Source organism: Cicer arietinum, chromosome 6 (assembly GCF_000331145.2).
Source record: "Cicer arietinum cultivar CDC Frontier isolate Library 1 chromosome 6, Cicar.CDCFrontier_v2.0, whole genome shotgun sequence".
Taxonomy (NCBI): domain Eukaryota; kingdom Viridiplantae; phylum Streptophyta; class Magnoliopsida; order Fabales; family Fabaceae; genus Cicer; species Cicer arietinum.
The window spans coordinates 61,760,030-61,773,722 of record NC_021165.2 but is presented as its reverse complement, the minus strand read 5'-3'; positions in this window follow the sequence as shown (position 1 = coordinate 61,773,722).

Here is a 13,693-nt window from a genome sequence, read left to right as displayed (position 1 = left end):
CTGATCTTGGTCTTTGGTATAGAAAATGTTCTCATTTTGATCTTATAGCATATTGCGACGCTGATTACACTAGAGATAAAATTGTAAGAAAAAGCACTAGTGGGGCATGTTAGTTCTTAGGTGAAGCATTGATAAGTTGGGCTTGCAGAAAACAAAATACAATAGCTTTATCAATCACTGAAGCTGAATATGTCTCAACAGTAAACTATTGCTCACAAGTACTTTGGATTAAAAATCAACTTGAAGACTTTTTTGTAAGTTACTCAAGCATTCCAATTTACTGTGATAATACTAATGCAATCAATTTATCCAAATATCCAATTCAGCACTCTAGATCAAAACATATTGAAATAAAGCATCATTTTATTTGTGATCGTATTAACAAGAAATATATTGAATTAATCTTTGTTGACACTCAAAATCAGCTTGTTGACATATTTACAAAGCCTCTAGTTGAGGATAGTTTCAATTTGATCAAAGAAAAATTTAAAATAGTGAAAAATCCAGAAAATTCAAGTTAAATTATGTTTCTACAGAAAACGGAGAACGTTTATCAATCTCCTTTTTCCAGACATCATTCTCCATTTTTCAAACACCATTCTCCTCTCCATCATCATTTTCTTTCTTGCGTGGAAAAGACAAATCTTGGCATTTATGTATGTGTCTTCTTGTCCACAAAAAGTGCACTGACACGTTGTCTAGTGACTTCCCGCTCCCAATTTCTTCTCGTTCCCTAGGTTTAAATCATCAATGCAGTTTTTCTTCAAAATACAAAACTCTGTTGTAAACTGAACCACATCAAAACCTTTCATTTTCCCTCAACTCTGTTTTCTCAAAATCCTTTTCTCAAAACACAACAATGACATGCACTAAGACATCTCCAAGCAAAAACATATGTCCCAACACACCATCATCATCCTCACCATCATCAACCTCCATGAGTCGTTCACCTTCTTCACACCAAGACCAACTCCACTAGCAACTTTTTCTGATACAACCTTCTTAGATTACCTTTCATCATCCCCAAAATCAAACCCTAATCCCATTAACCAAAATCATATGTCCACAGTCCTTCCACCTCTCTACACATGTCCTCCTCCAAACCTCGATCAAGTTCCTCCACATTTACGAAAACCTACCCTCAATCCTACAACAGCCAAAAGGCGCTCTATGCATGTCCAGACATGACTTGGAACTTCAAAAGCCCTAAACACCAAACCAATGTTCTTCATCATCTCTAATTCTGAAACTAATGAATAATCTGAAACGCCTCTTGATGACTCTTCATCATATGCATATTTTTCATTGTTTTTAGTCTTAGTGATATTTTATTCATTAGTTAATTTAAGGAGTTATTTGATATATTTTGTTGATTTTAGTTCTTTGATTTAATGAAATGTTTATGTTCTTATTTCCTTTATTAAGTAGAGATTTTTCGTAGTTTTGCATTGTTTCCTTGTTTTAATGCAGTGCTGAATTTTGGTGAGAAATCGACATGACCTATGTGGAGTATTTCAGCCATATCTGAAGTTATAGATGTTCAATTGGAGTCAAGCTAAGTGAAAATGAAATCTAAGATCCATAGCTACAACTTTCATGAATACACTGGAACCCCACTCAGACTAAAAAAGGAGAAAATGCAGAAAACGTCAAACAGAAGAAGTTGTGCGCCTGAAGCTCAACAGTTGCGCCCGGGGCGCACTTCCCCCTTTTGAATCTGCCGAGTCACGCTTGAAGCGTAAATTCCGCGCCTGGGGCGCATGGCATGCGGTAGAATATTTAAAAACACGTTTTTTTTTCTTCCACTTTTTAGGGATCTTTTTGACTATTGGAAAGTTTGGAGACTTGTGCCATAACATAGAAACTCAAAGACGACCGTTTCTAATACTATTGAAGAAGTTTAATCAGGAATCATTCATGAATCTTTCTTGTAATTCTTTTCTAATCTCTATCTTTTCTATATTTGTCATGAGTAATTAAACCATATTTGTTAGGGATGAGTGTAACAAGATCAAACTCTTATTTTTCTGATTTGATTTCTTGTTATATGAATGAGTTTATTGAATTATTTGTCTCATCTATGTGCTTAATGCTTTTTATTGCTTGAACAACATTAAAATGTTCTACGATTCGTATTTTCAAATGGAAGTGGACTTTATGAATGCTTGAGATGAGAAATTCATGAATTTGTAGTTTAGGGATAGATGCAGGTCATGAAACCAATTAAATTCATTGTAAAGGCAATATTTTAACAAGAGAATTCTTGTACGGTAAGGCTTAATTCTAATTTTAAATCTACTAAAGAATTAGGGGTTACTTTGGAATTAAAGGTTCTATCACTAAGACATTAGGGCAAGAATAATAAAGAGAATTCGGTAATAATTCAATAAAAGAATTCAGTAACTAGGATCAAATTAGACACCAAAGTTAGATTCGAAGTGAAACTCATCCCTGACATTTTTCTTAGTATAAATGATCAATTTTATTACCGTTGTTAATTTTAAATATTATTACAATCAATTCAGAAAAAAATTTGTTCATTTTTAGTAATTAAATATAATTCAATAGTAAAACACAATCCTTGAGTTTGACATTCGATACTACCGTTTTAATTATTACTTGGAACGATTCAATACACTTGCTGAAACGTTATCACCTCCACACCCTCAAAACCTATCACCCCGTCTAAAACATCATTTTCTTATGAACCTTCTCAATCAACACCTCCAAACCAAAAATGAAGATTGATCAATGAAATTTTTTCCTCTTTCACAAAACAATCTCAGCCTTCTCCTAAAACCACCAAACCAAAACCACAATCCTTGAAAATAAAAACCACTATCACACTCTCACAATTCCTAGCAAAAAATAATCTCAAAAACCCACATAGAAGGAAATCAACTGCCCCTTAAACAGAAACTGAGAAATGTTGAACCCCCCCCCCCCCCTTCTCCAGAACATTCTCCAGTTCAAGAACGTTCCCCACCCATGAACCCTCTCTTTCACCAAACCCAGAACGTTATCCAGTTCATGAACCATCTCCCTCACTAAAAACAAAATGTTCTATCGCTCCAGAACATTCCCCGTCCCCAACCTCAGAATCTTCCCTACAGCTTTCTCCTCCATCCAAAAAATTCAAACTTCACAGTCCTCATTTCATTCCTTCCAAAATCTCAAAGCTCTTCAAAGAAAAATGGGCTCAACGCCCTATCGGAGTTGGAAGAGTTTTTGTCTTGGAAAACCTGATTGTGAATGAAAATGCAGTCAAACATCCCACTGTTGCTTTGGGTTGGACTTCATTTTTGCAAACATCTGAATGCTTTTATCCAGATGTGGTTATGGCTTTTTATAATCAAGCCAAGACAATTCCTGACAAATCCCTCATAGTTTCCACAGTTAAAGGGATTGAATCAGACTGACACCTGACAGTTTGGCTTCGATTATTGACCTTCCAACAGAAAGGTCTGCCATTTTTGGAAGCAAATGGTATGGTGCTCTAAACTTATAACAAACAGAGGTGCTCTCTGATTTTTTCCAAGAAGGGTCCACTCGCTACCTCTCAACCTATCTTAAACCCATTCCAAAGGTTTTCAACAGCATTAGCCAACATGCCATACTTCCCCAGTGTGGAAGTCATGATTATGTATATGACAACAACACCTTGATCATCTACCATCTTCAAAACTGCAAACGTCTCAACCTTCCACACATCATCATCCACCACATGATAACTAATGTCACCAAAGATTACAAAAATAACACAATTCCTTATGGAATGATCTTCACCAAAATCTTTAGGCACTTCCAAATCCATCTCACAAATGAGAAAAGTCTCATTAAAATCTCCAAGTTTTCCTCAAAAAACATATCTCACATGAGGAAAACCACATCAGAAAAGAATGCTCTCCCATCCTATTTCCCACCAAAATCATTAAAGAGGAAACGCTCAGCAAGGAGAAGAGCTACTGATGCACCAACCTCAGCCTCACCACACCAATCACCTAAACAGTCAACAGAAGCAATGGCTGAACCTGCTCAAGAACGTTCTCCACCAATCTGAGAACGTTCTCTAGAAGAGCCTATCAATACTCCACTCTCCACTACATGACTTATGTACATTACTTCCTAACCATCAAATCAACACCATGTCTCTTCTCTTCATTTCCCCACAAAAAACAAGTTCCTCTATTTTTGAAATCAGTCAGTTTTTAATCTTCCTAGACACTCATGGCCCATCCATAAACCAACAATCATCTTTTGATCCATTACCATTAGTGGCCACCTCTATTGCCACTCTTCCATCTGTCTGCACTTCCCCTATTCCCTCGACCACAGTTGTTGCTACCACTCCTCTTACCTCCACTCATCCCCTACACCTCCTCCCAAAACTGAACCATCAAACACTAAAATCATGGCTGCCTTTCAACCATTATGGCAAGCCAGCTTTAGTAGGATCAGGTGTGACACCCTAAACCTCAAAATAATATATATAATAATTTATATAATACCCCTATAAAATTTGCAGCGGATAAATAAAATTTATTTTCAATAAAATAAAATCTTTTATTTTTAATTTAGGATATCACATTTCTCTAAAATAAAATAAAACACTTTAAACTTATTTTTTTTCTCATTAAAATAGTGTAATCTCGATAAGCTTGATTTAAGTATAATTACTTGGTTTAATTCTAAAAACTAACTAGTATTTCTAAGGTTTTCATACAAAAATTCGTTTCAAATTAAATAAGAAAATACAAATTACAACTCTTATTCCCGGTATCACCTATCAGAGCGGGGTTCCTCCCAAACTTGAACTTCAAGACTCATTAACCTGTAACAACTGCAATTTCGCAGACGCATGGCCAAGCCAGTCAAACACAAACAACGAATGAGGTGAGTTTTGAAACCATGTTAATAGTATAATATAAATAAGAAAAACATGCAATTAATCATAAATAAACTGTATCATTACACAAACATTCTTCAAGGAAAAACATAGCATTATAAAGTCAAAACCACTCAAGGAAAATCAATAAATTTCACTATAATATCAAATCATTTAAGAAAATTATTATCGCTTTCGAAACACACCAATCACAAGAAAATGCAATACTATGTATGAGCTTAGACTCTACTTCACAATGTGGTACCATTCTAACTCTGAAGTACTTGGTTAGGAGACTTGATACTATGCCACCATCCCGGTGGAGGGACAATTCAAATTGGCTTTGTCCTCATAGATCCCCTCAACTCAACTCGAGACACATATACGTGGCAGTCGAGGTAAACGTGTGTTGTGTGGTAGCTCCCGACATTTGGAGTGCTACCTCCAAGTCACCTTGGAATTCCCCACCCGTATACCTCCGAGGTCTAACAATCTTGCCTTAAGGTTCGACAACAGACCTCCACGATCAGGCTCATTCAGTTGTACTTCCCCGGAATCACTACGCTTATCAGTCCCTACCTATATGATGACAAAATAATCTTCACTTCACAAATTCTCAATATTTATTTTTTTCCCTCGTTAGCTTAGACTACTCCATTAGAGCATCATCTTTATAAATCATCATTATTTCATCATATATGGGGTACTTCAATATTCTCATCACAATTTTATAACGTCATTAATCATACATAATCATAATCATCGTATAAACTCATCACAATTTTATAACATCACTAATCATACATAATCGTAATCATCATATAAACTCATCATAATTTTATAACATCACTATTATTGATAAAAATCAGCATTATCATCTCGCATACATATATCATACCATGAATCTATATTTTATTATCACATCACATAAATTCGTCTAATCAAACATATGCATCAAATTCATTTGAAATCAAATATCATAATAATATCAAATACCACGCATTTAACGAAATTAAATCAATCAACACCTTATAAATACTTCTATTCCATATTTTAATCTCACAATTTCCATATTTTCACATTAATCAATTTATCACTCAAAGAGCTACTGTTGTACGTAGCGAGCCCCGGATGAATCGTTGGAAAATACAGTTTTCCCGCTTATCTCACATTATATTATACTCATGAATTCAAACGTTCTCTTACCTCTTACCTTATTTCGACGCTTTCAAATACGAGTACGACTCCACTAACAAATAATATTTGTTTTTTGACTTTTGTCATTCAATCGATTTAACTCGACAATTTATGGGTAAACGTCAAAAATAAATTATGAGAAAATACTCTAAAAACTAAATTTCAAATTTCGGTCAAGGAAAATTACCATAAATTAGAAAACCAATCAGTGGATAACATAGCCACTTTTCACACGATCATTTTGGTGTTGGTTTCACTCAAATCGGACTTACGGTGAAAAAGAACGGTGCAAAATAACGAATTCTAAAAACGGAGAAATCGGGTATTTTAGAGAGAAATTCGGGTTGTTAAAAATCTGGAAAATTATGTTTAATTGATTAGCTAAATAAGTAAAACAACATACTGAAATTTGGACGAAAATGGAGAAACTTTTATGGGCCGTCATCGATGAACGATATCAATTTTCTTCTTTCTCTCTCAATGTGCGGCTGCCCTATTTTGTGTCCAGGTTACTCTCTCAAATTTTACTTATTTCTTCTATTTATTTTTATTTTTTAAATAAAACAAACAATTATCAAAACTATTTTTTTAACACTTTTTTTTTCAAACATAATTTAATAACCAACGTATTACTTATATTTCAAAAACAATATTTTATAAAATGAAGTAATTAAAGTAATTAATCTTTTAAAATACATTAACAATCAAAATTCTCATATTCAAAATAATACTTATTTTTTTCAAATGCTCAAATTAAAATATTACCATCATTAGAGAATATTCGATATTATAAAATAAATAAATATTATACCAAAACTTTATATTAATTATTAAATCATAATAAATATATATAAAATCAAAATGTCATAACAATTAACAAGTATATAAAAATAAATGAAATCAAACACAATATCAATTCTATCTCAAGATATTAATAATAAAAAAAAAATAACTAAAAATAGAAAGTAGTTATAAATAATTGAAATATAACTATGTGCATACTTAATATCAGTCAAGCGCACAAAAAAATGTTACATTAATTGGGTACACATATATACACGTAAAATCGCATAAAATCTTTTTCTTTAAAATATATGTTACACTTAAATACTATTATTTAAAAAAAAAAATAGATCAAACTGTAAAATATAATATTTATTATTTATATCGCTCATGTAATCTAATATTTATAAAACTATCACATCATAGAAATCACCTATATAACGAAAATTAGTCAGAAAATTTATCATCATATATTCTAAAATAATTTTAACATTAAATTAATTATTTAAAATCGTACTTAACTAATAAAATAGTTTATTATAAAATTTAAGGTGTTACATCAGGAAACCACTTTATTCGAACTTGGATAACAGAGAAACTTGCTCCTAAACTAGGGTTGAACCCTCCCCCCGGTCATCCTTTTCCCATTCCTCAACTGATCCTTGACCCTGCAAAATCTTCATCTTATGAAGGATCTTTTCCATCACTTGCTAAATAATAGTCTTCTTCTCCTTCCTTTTTGTATGACAAAAGGAGAAAATTAAGTTAGTTTTTATTCTGAATTATAGAAGTCATTTTGTAATTAGGAACTTCTGTATATGCTGCTGCAAATCTAACATTTTGTATCTTTGGAATGAATTAATATAAAATTGTTTATGTTGAAATTATATGCATGTTTTAACTTTTCTGCCAAAAACAATTATTGCATTAATTGAGGGAGAGCTTTTAAGCTCCTCAAATTTAAAATTAGAATCGGAATTAAAATCTAAATTAACATGTTTGTCATCATCAAAAAGAGCGAGATTGTTAAGATAAACTCTCAATTTAAGTTTTGATGAAAATAAACAAAGGTTAATTAACATTATTATGATTCTAAATGTTATGTTAATTTAACTTGTGCTTTTGAGTGGATTAATTCAAAGATAGGACTCAAGCAAAACAAAGAAATCAGCAATAAAAGATAAAAATTGAGCAGACAAGAAAGGAGAACGTTTTTGACAAAATATGTAAAAACGGAAAATGTTCACCAGGACTAAGACTGATCATCACAGCCCCAAGATCAATTAATCTCCAATAGTTCAAAGAAGATTTTGCCTCTGGAATTTACACTTATATTATCAGTACTTGACAAGGAATACATATGATCCATTCTAATCAAAGAAACCATTCAAAGTACAAAGAGAAAAAGTCATGAATCAAGCAAGTTTAAACAAGTCTGAACCTTCTCCAACTTGACTATCAAGAGAGTTAAACGATCTTGAAATGTACAAGACATCCAGATTAATCAGGAAGACATCCAGAATGATCAAGACTGAACCTCTAGATTGATTATCAATCTCCAGAAAGTTCAAAGACTAGAACTCCAAATTGATTATCAATCTCCAGAATTTTCATTAACATTTTGCAGAAGTTAATCATCATTCTCCAAGCTGTTTTGACAGAACCAAAACTCCATATCAAAGCATTGACATCAACAAAAAATATCTGAAGTATAAAGGATCATTAAACACAAGAGAAACTCGATCAAGAACAAAGAAATAAGTCCAGTTAAATATATTTCAAAAAGTGTTCAAAGACTGGAATATATTTATTCATATATATTGGTTTTGGTCAAAGCTGAAAGAGCACTACCACCAAGACAATTATTAATTGCTCTAAAACGCCTATAAAAGGAAGGCCAATGCTCGGGGAAAATGCAAAAGTTCAAGTACTAACAAGTCTAAATAATCATTCAAATTCACATACTTGAAATTCTCATTATCTCGAGAAAGAATCAATTCTAATTCTTTTTCAATATTCTATTATTATTATATTGAATTCTTTGCAAAGAATCGAATCTCAAACAAGAGTTAAGACATCTCAGATTCTATTAAAACAATATCATCGTTATTGTAAAACTTAAACTATAAGAGTTTAGTATAGTTTGGGTAGATTGTAAGAAATCCTATCAAGATTGATAGGTAACCAGATTAATTTCTTTTTGGGTGGAAAGAATTTTAGTTTGTAATAGATCAAGGTTGATCTGAGTTAGGTGCTGTAAAATCAAGAATGTTCTTTGTTTTGGACACTTAGTGGAAAATCTCACAGTTGTGAGGACTGGACGTAGCCCAAGTTGGGTGAACCAGGATACGTCCGTGTGTGGTATTTTTTCTCTTATCTCCTTATTTATTAAGTCTGATTAATCATTTAAGTTAAAAACATAAAACTGAATTTCTGATTTTAAGCTAACCAAGAACGTTCTCCATTTTCTGGTAAAAACCAAGAACGTTCTCAGTTTTCTATTTTCTTAACCAATATCATTCTTGAGTTAAACTCTTAAGTTTTTTCATGAATTTTTAAATATGAACATTTACAATTCAAACTCCATTCCTTGTAAATCGACATTGCTACTTCAATTGGTATCAGAGCTCGGTCTCTAAAAGATTAAACACCTAACAAGTGCTAGAGTAAATATCTAGAAGAAAAAATGTCGAAAGCAAAATACATTGTTGAAAGAGGATCTTCAAATAGACCACCTTACTTTGATGGATCTGATTATTACTTCTGGAAGAATAACATGCCATTGTTTCTGAAATATCAAGATACAGGAATGTGGCGCATCATTACAGATGAAGATTTCATACCAAAAGTTGATCAAAATGATTCAACCTCTGTTGCGAAGAAAGAAGCAAACTGGACAGCTCACGATAAAACTAAGATATTCCGAAACACTAAAGCTAAATTATTCTTATCGTGTGCTTTGAGAAGGGAAGAAAGTAAAAGAGTTGATGAAGAACAACATGTCAAACACCACCATTATAACAATGTATCATATGACAGTTATTTTCCACAAATTGATGGAAAATATTTCAGCATAATATATGCCTAATTTCACACATTCAAGAATAAACACAACCATACATAGAAATAAATGGAGTGATGTGCTTATCGATATGAGTGTCGTTATTAAAATTCCTATGCAACGGTCTTTGCTCCAAATATGCCACCCTTGAAGGGATAAATCACTAACTCCTTCAGTGGTTTCTTGATTTTCTTCCTTTTTTTCTCCTAAGCCCTTTCTTTTTCTTTCTTTCTCTCATAGATTGTATACGAGTATTGAGATTGTGAATGAAATAGGTCGGTTTTTCTATCACTAGAGTTGGGGAATGTGTTATTTTCAACCTAATCCCGTTAAGACCCTAAGTATTCACTCCCCAAATTAAGATAATTTTGTTTTTAGCGCATGTTTCTCAATTCATGTTTCTTACTTTTCTAATTTTTTTCACCAATAGTTAAAATAACAAAATATAGTTCAGTTAAAAACTAGTAACCATTACCAACAAATTTCTACAATAATTATCTCTACTCATAATAAAGTAAAATATAAAAACAAAATAATTGGATATTGCAGTCCTCCCATGATATTATAACTAAAAAATGGCAGCGTGATATGCTTTAAATAATGTGACATATAATACAATTATGTAGAATGATTAAGATCTATAACATCAAAATAAAACACCGTTAAAACTTAATTTTTAACTTTGAAATTTTTTCATATTTGTAATTTAATTTATGACATATGAATAATTAATATATCTAGATGGTTCTATATCATGGAATTGCATCTTTCGTCATTTAAAATATGTGTTTTTTAGTTAAAAAATATGAGAGAAGAACCAAAATTGTTGACTTTTAAAAATAAGAGAACCATTTTTGTTAATTGATAAAAATAGATGGATAAAAATTGCAATTAAACCTAATTTTTTTTAGCATTTATATTAAATTAACTTTTATAATCGTGAGTAATTTTTTTATAGTGAATTTAAAATCAATTTCCGTTTAAATCCTTAAATTTGTTTTATCTTTGTCCTTTAAATTACTTTTTTTTTTTTTTTGCACCATTTGTCCTTATCTCAATTTCTACGCAATTTAAATTGAAACTTGCACGATGTCTTTCATACTAATTATTCATAAAATGTTTATACAATACTAAATATCTTTAATTTGTTTTCGATGTAAAATAGTTTGTATAGTCAAATTATTGTGATGTTTTAATTAAATCTTAACTTTTATAACAATAATTATAAAAAAAAAATTAAATTTAAAGAGTTGTATGCATAATTTAATATATATATATATATATATATATATATATATATATGATAAAAGTGGTGCAAACTAATTTAAATATGAATTAAAAAAATTAATAATGTATTTTTGCATAAACTATTTTGTTGTGTTGTATCATATTGAAATGATAAAAGAACAAGAGAAAACGTGGCAAATTTATTGAGAAAAATAAAATAATTTCTTCCTTTATTCTTTATTCATTCATGATCTCAAAATAAAATAATATTTTCTTTATAAATAATTTTGTATCATCTATATATTGTTTATTACATGAGTGATCTGCATTTAGTTTATAAACATATTCTCTTCTTTGCGAACAGATTCTCTTCTTCTCCCATAACCGTGACGCTTCAATATAAAAATAAGTTTGTATCAAGTTGTAATCTAATAACACATTCTCTTTCTTTAAAAAATTAACTAATTATATAAATTTGTATCAATCATTGATTACTGTAATAAATATTTTTTTTAGTTAATAAAAAATTCTCACATTCTACTATTTTAAAAACTAAAACAGATAAAATATTATATAAATTTAATATTGTTCAATAAATATTAAATTAATTGATTTTATTATCAATTTTAAAAAAATATTATACAATATTAATTATATTAATTTAATAAATAATATAAGATATAAATCTCAATTCAATAATATGAATAAAATTGAGTTAAAACTCTTATTAAATCTCGAAAGAGTCTATTGATAAAAAAAATAAAATTGAAAATGTTGGTAGTTTGAGAAATGTATTGGTAGAAAAAATGTATTATTAAAATTGATATAGATTTTATTAGATATGAATGTTATTTTGTTTTTGTTGCAAATTATTCAAGGCAGTAGGGATTGGAGAAATTATATATATAAATTCATAAATCATGAGATAAGTTTTGAACACATTATTAACATGAGTTCTTTGAATGGTACAACATACATACACACTATTTTATTATTTAACTAAAAGATAAAATATTCTACATGAGTTTTTATGTTCAATCAAATAAATTTCGATAACTATTAAATAAAATATTAATAATTTATTTATTAACTTTAAAAAGATTCATAACAATTTCACTTTAAACCTCCTAATATGTTAGTGACCTTCCTAACTTTAAATTATTGTGGTAATTTTTTACCATATACATAACTTGGATGCAGAGGTGAATATGACTTTAATCATTGTTTATGTCCTTTATTTATTCCTAACATGTTCTTTTATAAATTGTTGAGTGATAACTCTTAATAAAGTTAGTGCCCAAATAGGGATTCATTAGATCAGGCATGCCACTAATGTGTCTTTTCTTGAGTATCTTTTGTAGAATTGAAAACCATGAATAGCACGATGGATGCATTCTTGAAAATCTATTTTTTCTCTTTTATTCATGAAAAATAAACACAAAAAATAGGAAAAAGAATAAACCTTGTTTTAAGTAGGACTTTGTGTCCCAAATTTATTATTTAATTAGATTTACGAGAATGTAATGTCTGTTTTACATTGATGTCCTACAAAAATAGATAATGGAGTAGTTATTTTCAAAAGGTGGTTGTTATTAAACTTTAGAGTTATCTTAATCAATTTTCATTTCTTTTTTACATCAAATTTGAAAGCACAAAGAATAACATGTGGAAAGTGAAACACTAAGCATAGAATTATTAGTTACAAATACAAAGAATTCATTAGATCAGGCACGCCACTAATGTGTCTTTTCTTGAGTATCTTTTGTAGAATTGAAAACCATGAATAGCACGAGGGATGCATTCTTGAAAATCTATTTTTTCTCTTTTATTCATGAAAAATAAACACAAAAAATAGGAAAAAGAATAAACCTTGTTTTAAGTAGGACTTTGTGTCCCAAATTTATTATTTAATTAGATTTACGAGAATGTAATGTCTGTTTTACATTGATGTCCTACAAAAATAGATAATGGAGTAGTTATTTTCAAAAGGTGGTTGTTATTAAACTTTAGAGTTATCTTAATCAATTTTCATTTCTTTTTTACATCAAATTTGAAAGCACAAAGAATAACATGTGGAAAGTGAAACACTAAGCATAGAATTATTAGTTACAAATACAAAGAATTCAAATTCAAATAAAATGATAGATAACATTGCAATTGTGTTAAGAGGTTAAGATCACTCATACTATGTACATGTGGATTATGAAAATGTCGCTTAGGTGTGTGCAGCACCTTGGAATACCATACAGTGTTGGGCAGAAGTTTTCTTTACTTGTTTCAAAATGCCTTCTTAGACCTTCAATAATAATCCAACTCTTTTCTTACATGTTTGCAACCTTTATTTGAGTGATAAATCACGTAAACGTTAACTTTCAAGCTCAAAAGAATAAAAAATTTAGAAAGCATCTTTACACTATTTGTTTCTTATTATTAGGCACAAGAGCAGGAGTGGATCTAGTGTGCACTTGAGGATGTGCACTTGTCCCCTGAACTTTGAAAAATTGCACTGATACTTCTATGTTTTTGCATTATGACCACTT